Source organism: Aegilops tauschii, chromosome 5 (assembly GCF_002575655.3).
Source record: "Aegilops tauschii subsp. strangulata cultivar AL8/78 chromosome 5, Aet v6.0, whole genome shotgun sequence".
NCBI classification, from domain to species: domain Eukaryota; kingdom Viridiplantae; phylum Streptophyta; class Magnoliopsida; order Poales; family Poaceae; genus Aegilops; species Aegilops tauschii.
Window position 1 is genome coordinate 67,504,028 of NC_053039.3, and position 12,984 is coordinate 67,517,011.

Consider the following 12,984-nt stretch of genomic DNA (forward strand, 5'->3'; position numbering starts at 1 on the left):
TAAGGTATTTTCCAAGATCGATCTACGATCAGGATACCATCAATTGAAGATTCGAGAGCAGGATATACCTAAGACGGATTTTACCACCAGGTATGGGCTGTATGAGTATACCGTTATGTCATTTGGTCTGACTAACGCACCTGCCTATTTCATGAACCTGATGACAAAGTGTTTATGGAGTTTTTGGATAAGTTCGTCGTGGTGTTCATTGATGATATTTTAGTCTTTTCCAAGAATGAGGAAGAGCATGAGGAGCATTTGCGATTGGTACTTGAGAAGCTCAGAGAACATCAGCTATATGCCAAGTTCAGCAAATGTGAATTTTGGCTGAAGGAAGTTGGATTCCTCGGACATGTTATTTCTGGAGAAGGAATAGCAGTAGACCCTGCCAAAGTTGACACAGTGACCAGTTGGGAATCACCCACGTCAGTTGGAGAGATCCGGAGTTTTCTTGGACTTGCAGGATACTACCGGAGATTCATCGAGAATTTCTCGAAGATTGCTAAACCCATGACTGAGCTATTGAAAAAGGACACCAAGTTCAATTGGACCGAGGAATGTGAAGCTAGTTTCCTAGAGTTGAAGAAACGACTGGTTACGTCACCAGTGTTGATTCTGCCAGATCAACGCAAGGATTATGAAGTTTATTGCGACGCTTCTCGTCGAGGACTTGGAGCAGTGCTTATGCAGGAAGGAAGAGTTGTGTCATATGCTTCACGACAACTTAAACCCCATGAGAAGAATTATGCCACGCATGATTTGGAGTTAGCAGCCGTGGTGCATGCGTTAAAGACATGGAGACATTTTCTCATCGGAAACCATTGTGAGGTGTACACGGATCACAAGAGTTTGAAGTATATTTTCACACAGAAGGAGTTAAATCTCAAACAGAGGAGATGGTTGGAGCTCATTAAGGACTATGATATGAGATTGCATTATCACCCAGGAAAGGCTAACGTAGTAGCAGACGCGTTGAGCCGCAAGAGTCATGTCAACACCCTCATGACAGGAGAGTTATCTCAGGAGTTAGCCGAGGACCTTCGCGAGCTATGTTTGGGGATAGTCCCAAGAGGCTATTTAGCGACACTGGAGATTCAGTCTACCTTGATGGAAAAGATCAGAGAAGCTCAGAAGACAGACAAGGAGATTGACGAGATAAAGGAGAAGATGAGCAAAGGAAAAGCCAAGGGATTTCGTGAGGATGAGCAGGATACCTTATGGTTCGAGGACCGCGTTTATGTGCCAAATGTTCCGGAGATCAGGAAGTTGATTTTGCAAGAGGCCCATGATTCAACGTATTCGATTCACCCAGGGAATACCTGGATGTATTTGGATCTGAAAAATACTTTCTGGTGGACCGGAATGAAGAAGGATATTGCAGAGTATGTAGCAGTTTGTGATGTATGTCAGAGAGTGAAAGCAGAGCATCAGAAGCCAGCAGGATTGCTACAACCATTGCTGATACCCGAATGGAAGTGGGATAAAATAGGCATGGATTTTATCACAGGATTGCCAAGGACTCGTTCAGGCTATGACTCAATATGGGTTGTAGTCGACCGTTTGAAGAAAGTAGCTCATTTCATTCAAGTGAAGACCACTTACACCAGTGCTAAGTTGGCAAAGATATACATGACCAGGATCGTATGTTTGCATGGAGTTCCGAGGACCATTGTATCAGACAGAGGAACCCAGTTTACCTCGAAGTTTTGAAAGCAGTTACATGAAACATTGGGAACCAGGCTAGAATTCAGTACAGCCTTTCACCCACAGACAGATGGACAGACCGAGAGAGTCAATCAGATTCTGGAGGACATGTTGAGAGCTTGTGCACTAGATTATGGATCTAGTTGGGACGACAATTTGCCATATGCAGAGTTTTCCTACAACAACAGTTATCAAACCAGTTTGAAGATGGCCCCTTTCGAAGCTTTGTACGGAAGAAGGTGTAGAACACCGTTGTTATGGGATGAAGTTGGAGACCGTCAGTTGTTTGGACCAGATTTGATTAAGGAGTCTGAACAGAAAGTGAGGATGATTCGCGATAGGCTCAAGGTAGCCCAGTCCAGACAGAAGAGTTATGCTGATTCTAAATGAAAGGAGACAGTTCACGAAGTCGGAGACAGAGTTTATCTTCGAGTATCACCACTTCGAGGAGTGAAGCGCTTTGGAGTTAAGGGAAAGTTAGCGCCCCGTTTTATCGGACCATACAGAATTTTGGAACGTATGTGAGAAGTTGGCTACAAGCTGGAATTGCCCGAAGGATTGTCAGGAGTTCATGATGTATTTCACGTTTCCCAGTTGAAGAAGTGCCACGCAGAGATGGCTGAGATACCACTGAGGGATACCGTGCCGCTGGAAGCGATTCAGCTGGAAAGTGATTTGACCTATGAGGAGAAACGAGTTAAGATTCTTGAGCATGCCAGCCGAGTCACCCGCACTAAGGTTATCAAGTTTTGCAAAGTTCAGTGGAGTCACCATACTGAAGATGAAGCCACCTCGGAGCGAGAGGAAGATCTACGGAAGGACCAATCTCACCTGTTTTCTAGCCAACCCGAATCTCGAGGGCGAGATTCATCTTAAGGGGGGTAGGTTTGTAACATCCCAAATTTTCAATTTGAATGTTATACATAGATCATTCAATGCATAGCATATTTTTATTACATTTTGACAAATCCTCGATAAATCCTAAGCAACTCAAGGACCCTCGAAGAGAGTTGGGGATTTTCTCGATTTTTCATATTTGATTTTATCAAATAATAAAACGGGGATTTTGGTTTTAATTATTTTCTCTCCGGAAAAATATTTCACATTAAAATAAATGAGAGGACAAAATATGACTTCTCCAAAACAATTGAAATATTGGAGGAAAAATATTAAAATCATATATTGGATTTTATTCGGATTTTATTTGCAATTTTAATTGCATTAAAAAAATTGCACGTTTTCAAAACTGCATTTTCGTGCCAAAAAAATGTTCACCCTGTTCTAATTATTTTAACTAGACGGGAAAAATTTGTCTTATCTTTTTTGGATTTTTAATTATTTTTCTATGAATTTTTTCGGCGGAATGTTTAAAAAAAACACGCGCGCCCGACCGGGCCGAGGCCCAGCCGCGCCGTCTCCTCCGCGCGTACGCCAGCGCCGCCGCGCCCGTGTTCGGCTCGGACACGCCGGAGCCCCGCCGCCTTGCCCCTCCTCCAAGCAGCCCCCCCTCCTTAAATACCGCCCCCCTTCACCCCGAGCCCCGCCTCGACCCGCACCCGCAGCCGCCGCCGGAGCCCGAGGAGCCGCCGCCCCGTTCGCCGAACCCCGCCGCCCCTCGCCACCCCGTCGCCGCCCCAAGCCCCGCCGCCCCTCGTCGCCCCTCGCTGAGCCCCGCCGGAGCCCCGTCCCGACGAGGTATCGATTCCGACGCCGTTGCCGGTTTTAAAAAAAAACCGTTCGTTTTTTTTAAACCCTAGATCGGTTTATTTTTCTTCGGTTTTATTATTTAGTGAACGTTCACCGACCCGTTCGTTTTAACAAACGTGTTCGTCAGATTTTCACTGTTAACGAACGTCCGTTCTTTAACCGTTCGTCAGTTTTCTTTTTCGTTAGATTTTCCGCGATTATCTCAGATCTCGATTTCTGATCGGATCTTCGTTTTTGTTTAACTTTTCGCTCGTTTATCGGAATAAGGCGATTCAAGTGCCTAGAGTTTTGTCTCGAAATTCTCTTTCCGGTTAACCTACTCAAACAAGTTTTTGCTACTGTAAAATTTGACCTAGATCCAGATTAGTAAACGAAGCTTGTTTCTTTCGCCGTTTGACTTTCGTTGCTTCGTTCGAGTTGATTCTTTTTGCAAACCGGAGTTCTTAAGTTGAACTTTCTGGTTGGATCTTTCATTCGAGTTTTACCTGTGCATTAGATGAGTACTTATTGTTTGCTTGTTTGTTTGCGATAGAGTACCCGGAGTGCGCCGCTTGTTACTTCGAATCGCTAGGTTTCGCGGATCATCAGCAAGGCAAGTAACACTTTGATCATACCTTTCCATACCCAGTTTTCATTGCATTAGATCAATCCTCAAACATTGCATGGTTAGGATCTAATTAAATTGTGGGTATTGGGAAGTAGTTGAGGTAGTACCTATTACCTGTTTTATTTATCAAACCCTTGGGAGTTACTTCTACGTTGCTATTATATTGCCATGCTATGCTCGTAGACGTGGATTGGGTTTGAGTGATATTCATGACAGATGTGAGATTGTTAATAATGGTTTACTTAAGGTGGAAACTAAAACTCACATCTGGGTGGATTGAGGCACCTGGAGAACCCAGTGTTGTCTGATTGTATAAGGACCGCCACCCAGGCTCAAAGGGATCATAAGATTATTCATGCTGGAAACTTCCGTGTGCAGCCACAAGCTATTATGGGCTCTAGCATAGTTGAGTAGGTTACATGATCTCTTGAAGAGGTGGGCTAGCAGATGTAGGGGAAAGTAGGTGTAACTGTCCATCCGGAGTAAAGAGTGATTGTTTCTGAAAGACTGTGTCTCGGTCATCCGTTTCTCAAACATCATGTAGTGCGGGAATCAAGCGGAGGCGATCGAGTCTTGTGGGGAAAAGTGCGCAAACCTCTGCAGATTGTACAATCTAATCATGGTTAGCCGTGTCCCCGGTTATGGACAACTTGAGTATCTAGTACCTGGATTATCATGTGAATCTCATCACCATGTTACTTTAATTAATTTTGTGGGGTTAATGATGACATTTAATTGGGATTGAGATGTTGTCAACCATCTCAATGTTCAACAACCACCATGATAGTTAAATAAAATTTATTCCTTTGTAGTAGGAAAAATTGGCTTTTCGCAAAACTTTAACCGTAGAGCTTTCCACCAGCCAAATATGCATGTAGTATAGCATTATTATGTTCATTATTCTCTATGTGTTATTCTGCCAGCATATTCTATGTGCTGACCCGTTTTCGGGCTGCAACGTTTCATGTTGCAGACTTTTCAGACGACGAGTAAGGTGCCTTAGGTCGTGGTCTTATACTCAGTGATGCCGTTGGAGTTGATGGACTCACTTATCTTCCAAGCCTTCCGCTGTTATCGTATTTAGATGGCCTTAAGCCATATTATCATACTTATTCTCTTTGGAGATATTCGATGTAATAAGTGTGTGATTGCTACTCTTATATAAATCCTCCATTTGTACTGTGCGTGTCAGCATTACTGATCCAGGGATGACACTGGTGCACAGCAGCACAGACCATTTGAGGTCTGGTCGCTACAAAGGTGGTATCAGAGCACACGCTGACTGTAGGACACGACCACTAAGCTTAAGCCCTAGAACACTTCTCTCTTCTCATTTCTGACCCCTCTCCACTTTCTACTCTTTTAGGAATGGCGGATGCAAGGAGCAAGTTCATGCAACCAAATCAAGACACGCCTTTTGGACGACACTTGAAGGAAGTCACTAAGTACTTGAACATAGGAATACCAAGCATCACTGGAACCTAAAACGCCACATTACCTGAAGAGGAGAGCTGGAAGATTCAAGTTCACATTCCAGGAAGGACGTTTGTGCCAGTTACTGAACCCATAAGATTGGTTTTCGAAGCATCAACCTGGAGTTTAGGGAAGAGCATGGCCGCCCACATCGCTATGGGACGCATTGGAGAAGTCTACCACAAGGAGCTTAAGGATACTATATATCAGATTTGTGGACGCCGAGACGAGCAATGGGAGATGATCAGAACCAAGAAGGATGGATCAATTGCAGCTTTCATCCAGGAGCAAAACCAACATATTCGTTGCCGGGAAAACCAGATGTGCTCAGACAAGGAAGATCTGAAGAAGGCATTGATGAAGATCAAGGAGCTGGAGGAAGAACTCAAGGCTACACGCGAGGATTATTTGGAGGAAATCGTCGCACTAGTAGGGAAGAATGACGACCTGGAGAAGAAGATTGGAGTATTCATGAGAAATCCAGTGCCAAAAGCAAAAGATGACGAATGCACTTGCCCGGAGTTGATGGACTCACTTATCTTCCAAGCCTTCCGCTGTTATCGTATTTAGATGGCCTTAAGCCATATTTATCATACTTATTCTCTTTGGAGATATTCGATGTAATAAGTGTGTGATTGCTACTCTGTTATAAATCCTCCATTTGTACTGTGCGTGTCAGCATTACTGATCCAGGGATGACACTGGTGCACAGCAGCACAGACCATTTGAGGTCTGGTCGCTACACTGGTCACTGGAAGCGGAACTGCCCCAAGTATTTGGCAGATAAGAAGGATGGCAAGGTTAACAAAGGTATATGTGATATACATGTTATTGATGTGTACCTTACTAATACTCGCAGTAGCACCTGGGTATTTCATACTGGTTCTGTTGCTAATATTTGCAACTCGAAACAGGGGCTACGGATTAAGCGAAGATTGGCTAAGGACGAGGTGACGATGCGCGTGGGAAATGGTTCCAAAGTCGATGTGATCGCCGTCGGCACGCTACCTCTACATCTACCTTCGGGATTAGTTTTAGACCTAAATAATTGTTATTTGGTGCCAGCGTTGAGCATGAACATTATATGTGGATCTTGTTTAATGCGAGACGGTTATTCATTTAAATCAGAGAATAATGGTTGTTCTATTTATATGAATAATATCTTTTATGGTCATGCACCATTGAAGAGTGGTCTATTTTTAATGAATCTCGATAGTAGTGATACACATATTCATAATGTCGAAGCCAAAAGATGCAGAGTTAATAATGACAGTGCAACTTATTTGTGGCACTGCCGTTTAGGTCATATCGGTGTAAAGCGCATGAAGAAACTCCATACTGATGGAATTTTGGAATCACTTGATTTTGAATCACTTGGTACTTGCGAACCGTGCCTCATGGGCAAGATGACCAAAACACCGTTCTCCGGAACTATGGAGAGAGCAACAGATTTGTTGGAAATCATACATACAGATGTGTGTGGTCCAATGAATATTGAGGCTCGTGGCGGATATCGTTATTTTCTCACCTTCACAGATGATTTGAGCAGATATGGGTATATCTACTTAATGAAACATAAGTCTGAAACATTTGAAAAGTTCAAAGAATTTCAGAGTGAAGTTGAAAATCATCGTAACAAGAAAATAAAGTTTCTACGATCAGATCGTGGAGGAGAATATTTAAGTTACGAGTTTGGCTTACATTTGAAACAATGCGGAATAGTTTCGCAACTCACGCCACCCGGAACACCACAGCGTAATGGTGTGTCCGAACGTCGTAATCGTACTTTATTAGATATGGTGCGATCTATGATGTCTCTTACTGATTTACCACTATCGTTTTGGGGTTATGCTTTAGAGACGGCTGCATTCACTCTAAATAGGACACCATCGAAATCCGTTGAGACGACGCCTTATGAACTATGGTTTCGCAAGAAACCAAAGTTGTCGTATCTTAAAGTTTGGGGTTGCGATGCTTATGTGAAGAAACTTCAACCTGATAAGCTCGAACCTAAATCGGAGAAATGTGTCTTCATAGGATACCCAAAAGATACTGCTGGGTATACCTTCTATCACAGATCCGAAGGCAAGATATTCGTTGCTAGGAATGGATCCTTTCTAGAGAAGGAGATTCTCTCGAAAGATGTGAGTGGGAGGAAAGTAGAACTTGATGAGGTAACTGTACCTGCTCCCTTATTGGAAAGTAGATCATCGCAGAAATCCGTTTCTGCGACACCTACACCAAGTAGTGAGGAAGTTAATGACAATGATCATGACACTTCAGATCAAGTTATTACTGAACCTCGTAGGTCAACTAGATCAAGATCCGCACCAGAGTGGTACGGTAATCCTGTTCTGGAGGTCATGTTACTAGACCATGACGAACCTACGAACTATGAAGAAGCGAAGGTGAGCCCAGATTCCGCAAAATGGCTTGAAGCCATGAAATCCGAGATGGGATCCATGTATGAGAACAAAGTATGGACTTTGGTTGACTTTCCCGATGGTCGGCAAGCCATTGAAAATAAATGGATCTTCAAGAAGAAGACTGACGCTGATGGTAATGTTACTGTCTATAAAGCTCGACTTGTTGCGAAAGGATTTCGACAAGTTCAAGGGATTGACTACGATGAGACCTTCTCACCCGTAGCGATGCTTAAGTCTGTCCGAATCATGTTAGCAATTGCCTCATTTTATGATTATGAAATTTGGCAAATGGATGTCAAAACTGCATTCCTGAATGGATTTCTGGAAGAAGAGTTGTATATGATGCAACCGGAAGGTTTTGTCGATCCAAATGGAGCTAACAAAGTGTGCATGCTCCAGCGATCCATTTATGGACTGGTGCAAGCCTCTCAGAGTTGGAATAAACACTTTGATAGTGTGATCAAAGCATTTGGTTTTATACAGACTTTTGGAGAAGCCTGTATTTACAAGAAAGTGAGTGGGAGCTCTATAGCATTTCTGATATTATATGTGGATGACATATTACTAATTGGAAATGATATAGAATTTCTGGATAGCATAAAGGGATACTTGAATAAGAGTTTTTCAATGAAAGACCTCGGTGAAGCTGCATATATATTAGGCATTAAGATCTATAGAGATGGATCAAGACGCTTAATTGGACTTTCACAAAGCACATACCTTGACAAAGTTTTAAAGAAGTTCAAAATGGATCAAGCAAAGAAAGGGTTCTTGCCTGTACTACAAGGTGTGAGATTGAGTAAGACTCAATGCCCGACCACTGCAGAAGATAGAGATAAGATGAAAGATGTTCCCTATGCTTCAGCCATAGGCTCTATCATGTATGCAATGCTCTGTACCAGACCTGATGTGTCCCTTGCTATAAGTTTAGCAGGAAGGTACCAAAGTAATCCAGGAGTGGATCACTGGACAGCGGTCAAGAACATCCTGAAATACCTGAAAAGGACTAAGGATATGTTTCTCGTTTATGGAGGTGACAAAGAGCTCATCGTAAGAGGTTACGTTGATGCAAGCTTTGACACTGATCCGGACGATTCGAAATCGCAAACCGGATACGTATTTACATTGAACGGTGGAGCTGTCAGTTGGTGCAGTTCTAAGCAAAGTGTCGTGGCGGGATCTACGTGTGAAGCGGAATACATAGCTGCTTCGGAAGCAGCAAATGAAGGAGTTCATATCCGATCTAGGTGTCATACCTAGTACATCGGGACCAATGAAAATCTTTTGTGACAATACTGGTGCAATTGCCTTAGCAAAGGAATCCAGATTTCACAAGAGAACCAAGCACATCAGAAGACGTTTCAATTCCATCCGGGATTTAGTCCAGGTGGGAGACATAGAAGTTTGCAAGATACATACGGATCTGAATGTTGCAGACCCGTTGACTAAGCCTCTTCCACGAGCAAAACATGATCAGCACCAAGACTCCATGGGTGTGAGAATCATTACTATGTAATCTAGATTATTGACTCTAGTGCAAGTGGGAGACTGAAGGAAATATGCCCTAGAGGCAATAATAAAGTATTATATATTTCCTTATATCATGATAAATGTTTATTATTCATGCTAGAATTGTATTAACCGGAAACATAATACATGTGTGAATACATAGACAAACAGAGTGTCACTAGTATGCCTCTACCAGACTAGCTCGTTAATCAAAGATGGTTATGTTTCCTAGCCATAGACATGAGTTGTCATTTGATTAACGGGATCACCTCATTAGGAGAATGACGTGATTGACATGACCCATTACGTTAGCTTAGCACCCGATCGTTTAGTATGTTGCTATTGCTTTCTTCATGACTTATACATGTTCCTATGACTATGAGATTATGCAACTCCCGTTTACCGGAGGAATACATTGTGTGCTACCAAACGTCAAAACGTAAATGGGTGATTATAAAGGTGCTCTACAGGTGTCTCCAAAGGTACTTGTTGGGTTGGCGTATTTCGAGATTAGGATTTGTCAGTCCGATTGTCGGAGAGGTATCTCTGGGCCCACTCGGTAATGCACATCACTATAAGCCTTGCAAGCATTGTGACTAATGAGTTAGTTGCGGGATGATGTATTACGGAACGAGTAAAGAGACTTGCCGGTAACGAGATTGAACTAGGTATTGAGATACCGACGAGCGAATCTCGGGCAAGTAACATACCGATGACAACGGGAACAACGTATGTTGTTATGCGGTCTGACCGATAAAGATCTTCGTAGAATATGTGGGAGCCAATATGGGCATCCAGGTCCCGCTATTGGTTATTGACCGGAGAGGTGTCTCGGTCATGTCTACATAGTTCTCGAACCCGAAGGGTCCGCACGCTTAAAGTTACGATGACAGTTATATTATGAGTTTATATGTTTTGATGTACCAAGGTTGTTTGGAGTCCCGGATGTGATCACGGACATGACGAGGAGTCTCGAAATGGTCGAGACATAAAGATTGATATATTGGACGACTATATTCGGACACCGGAAGTGTTCCGGAGAAGTTTCGGATTAAACCGGAGTGCCGGAGGGTTACCGGAACCCCCCGGGGAAGTATTGGGCCTTAGTGGGCCTTGAGGGGAGAGAGAGGGCAGCAGCCAGGAGGTGGCGCGCCCCCTCCTAGGAGGACTCCTAGTTGGACTAGGAGAGGGGGGCGCAGCCCCCTTTCCCTCTGTGTGACACCCAAAATTTTTTACCTTGTTTTATTTATTAAAATGTTGCCAGGAAATAAAACTTTTCCATTTTGTCAAGATTTACCCTTTGTGATTTGTGGATTTTTGCCTCTAGTGGAAAAACCTTCAAAGAGTATTGTTGGACTTAAATGCCCTCTTTATAAAACAATTCTTTATCAGGGGATTTAAATTTCAAGATTTGTTTTCTCAGAGCTTTATGCTTTTAAAATGATTTCTTTTGCATTTGGAGCCTATTTTTGCACTACAACCATTTGACAAATGCATTTAAAATTTCCACCAAAACTTGGGGATGTCATGTGATGTTTCCACATCACTTTTATGCAAAAATACCTTTTGGCCATTGGAGATTTTGAGCTCTACACCAACTTTTCCAATCTGGTCCAGTAGGCACTTTTACACTACAACCCATTTAAATGTTTCTTTAAAAAATCTTCCAAGTGTTTGGAGATGTCAGTGGATGCACACAATTCATCTTCATGCAAAAACCCAGTGATATTCTTTGAAAAATTTGAGTGAATCAACCTCTTTTCTATTCTGGTCCAGTTTGGTGATTTGTACTGCAACCCCATTTTATTTGGCTCTAGTACCTTTGAGCTTTTTCCTACCTATAGTCCTCCCTACCAAACTCTGAAGTCTAGGAGATTGGACCCATTGGAGTATTTTTGGTGCATGCAATGTCAGCCTTTAGTTTCTGCCCAAAACTGGTTTTCTCAAAATCTTGCACTATCAAGTTTCTGGTTTTGCCCAAGTAATCTTGCCACCATCTTCTACACCTAAAGAGACCCTGATCCGGAGATTTTGGCCACTCCAAGAGTTGCCTAAGTGCACTTGGCATTCTGTCGAACACTTGGGGTGCACAGTCTGTTTTGGCATGAGTTCTTTGTTTGCACTGTGATCTTGTTCCATTGACCCAGCAACCTTGTCCACTGAGCTCCTAGTTGCCTCTATCCTAGTCCTGTTAATTGGCAGCCTCACCCAAGCTCTCTAGAACGCGCTGGCATTCGTCGAACACCTGCCCAAAAACCACTTCACCACCGTAGCCCTCTCCGCCGCGGAGCTCGCCGCCGGCGACTCCTCCCACCTCCGACGACCCAGCGACCACCAAAAGGACTGCCTCGGTCTGGCTGTTCCATCCTCGCCCTTGGATGCCCGTGAGGCGCTGCCGTTCGTCGACGGCGATGGCCGGAGCTCCGCTCCCGTCGGGTAGAAGAGAGGAGGGGGAGGGAAGAACGGTCAAACCTGACCAGTGGGCCCTCTGGACCCACTGTCAGTGACCCGCGCGGCCGATCTCTCTCTGTTAAGTGAAAGCGCATAGTCCCGAGTACGTCTCCTCTGCTGCGAAAGCGTATTTCTCCCGAAACGTTTTCTTTTCTGGCTTTATTTAAAAACAGAGTTTTGACCAGACTTTGACCAGCTATAACTTTTAAAATAAAACTCCAAATGAGTTGATTCTTTTTCCTACCTCTCCCAAATTTCATCTAGTTTATTTTAAGATTTATTTCAAAAATAGTTGAGACAACTTTTTGTACTGTGTTGAAATATTTGCTATTTGGATATTTTGCAAAATAGGGATAATGGAGAGAAGAGAAAGCTTTCAAAAAAGTGCATCCTTTGCATACTCTTAAAGGCAAGCATTTCTGAACTCTGGCATAATATTTTGTTGTGGTGTTCTGACGCGATTACAACACCTCTTGGCTTGGAGTATGCGTTATCTTTATGTAACGATAAAGTCCCGTGCATGAGTACTTTTTGGAGACATTTTGTGGTCAGCAATGGATACGTTAGTGATTTGGATCATCCTCGTGAGCTCCTCATGCATAACGGAAGAAAGCCGGGAAAGTCGTGGTCTTGGGTAGACACGAGCTTGTCCCTAGTCCCTCGTCGATACGAGTATGTCCGGTATGGCATGGTGAGGCTTGATGAGTGGTGATTTATTCCACTAATGGTAATATTGTTGGAGGATACTTGGACCACCTGAGTCGGTCCTAGGTCGAGTCTTGGTCAGTAGCTTCCCTATTTGTTGGTACCACCACTTGTCCCTGTCGCAGACGGGGTATGGTTCAGTAAGTTGTCAACCCCTTACCAAAGCACACACCATACAGAGAGGCCATAGTGGAAGAAACCGGAGGCCTCCGGTAGGCATGCCACTTGGTCCGGGGGCATGGGTGTTTCCGGTTGGGACCAAGAGGGGGGCACCCCTTAGAGCGCGCATATAGAAATTTGATCCCATGCTACGTCGAGGTTGTAGCATCCCCACTTAGAGTTTTGCTTGACAGGTGTCATGGGTGATTCCAGACATCGGTGAGTTAAGCTGGTGTGTGCAGG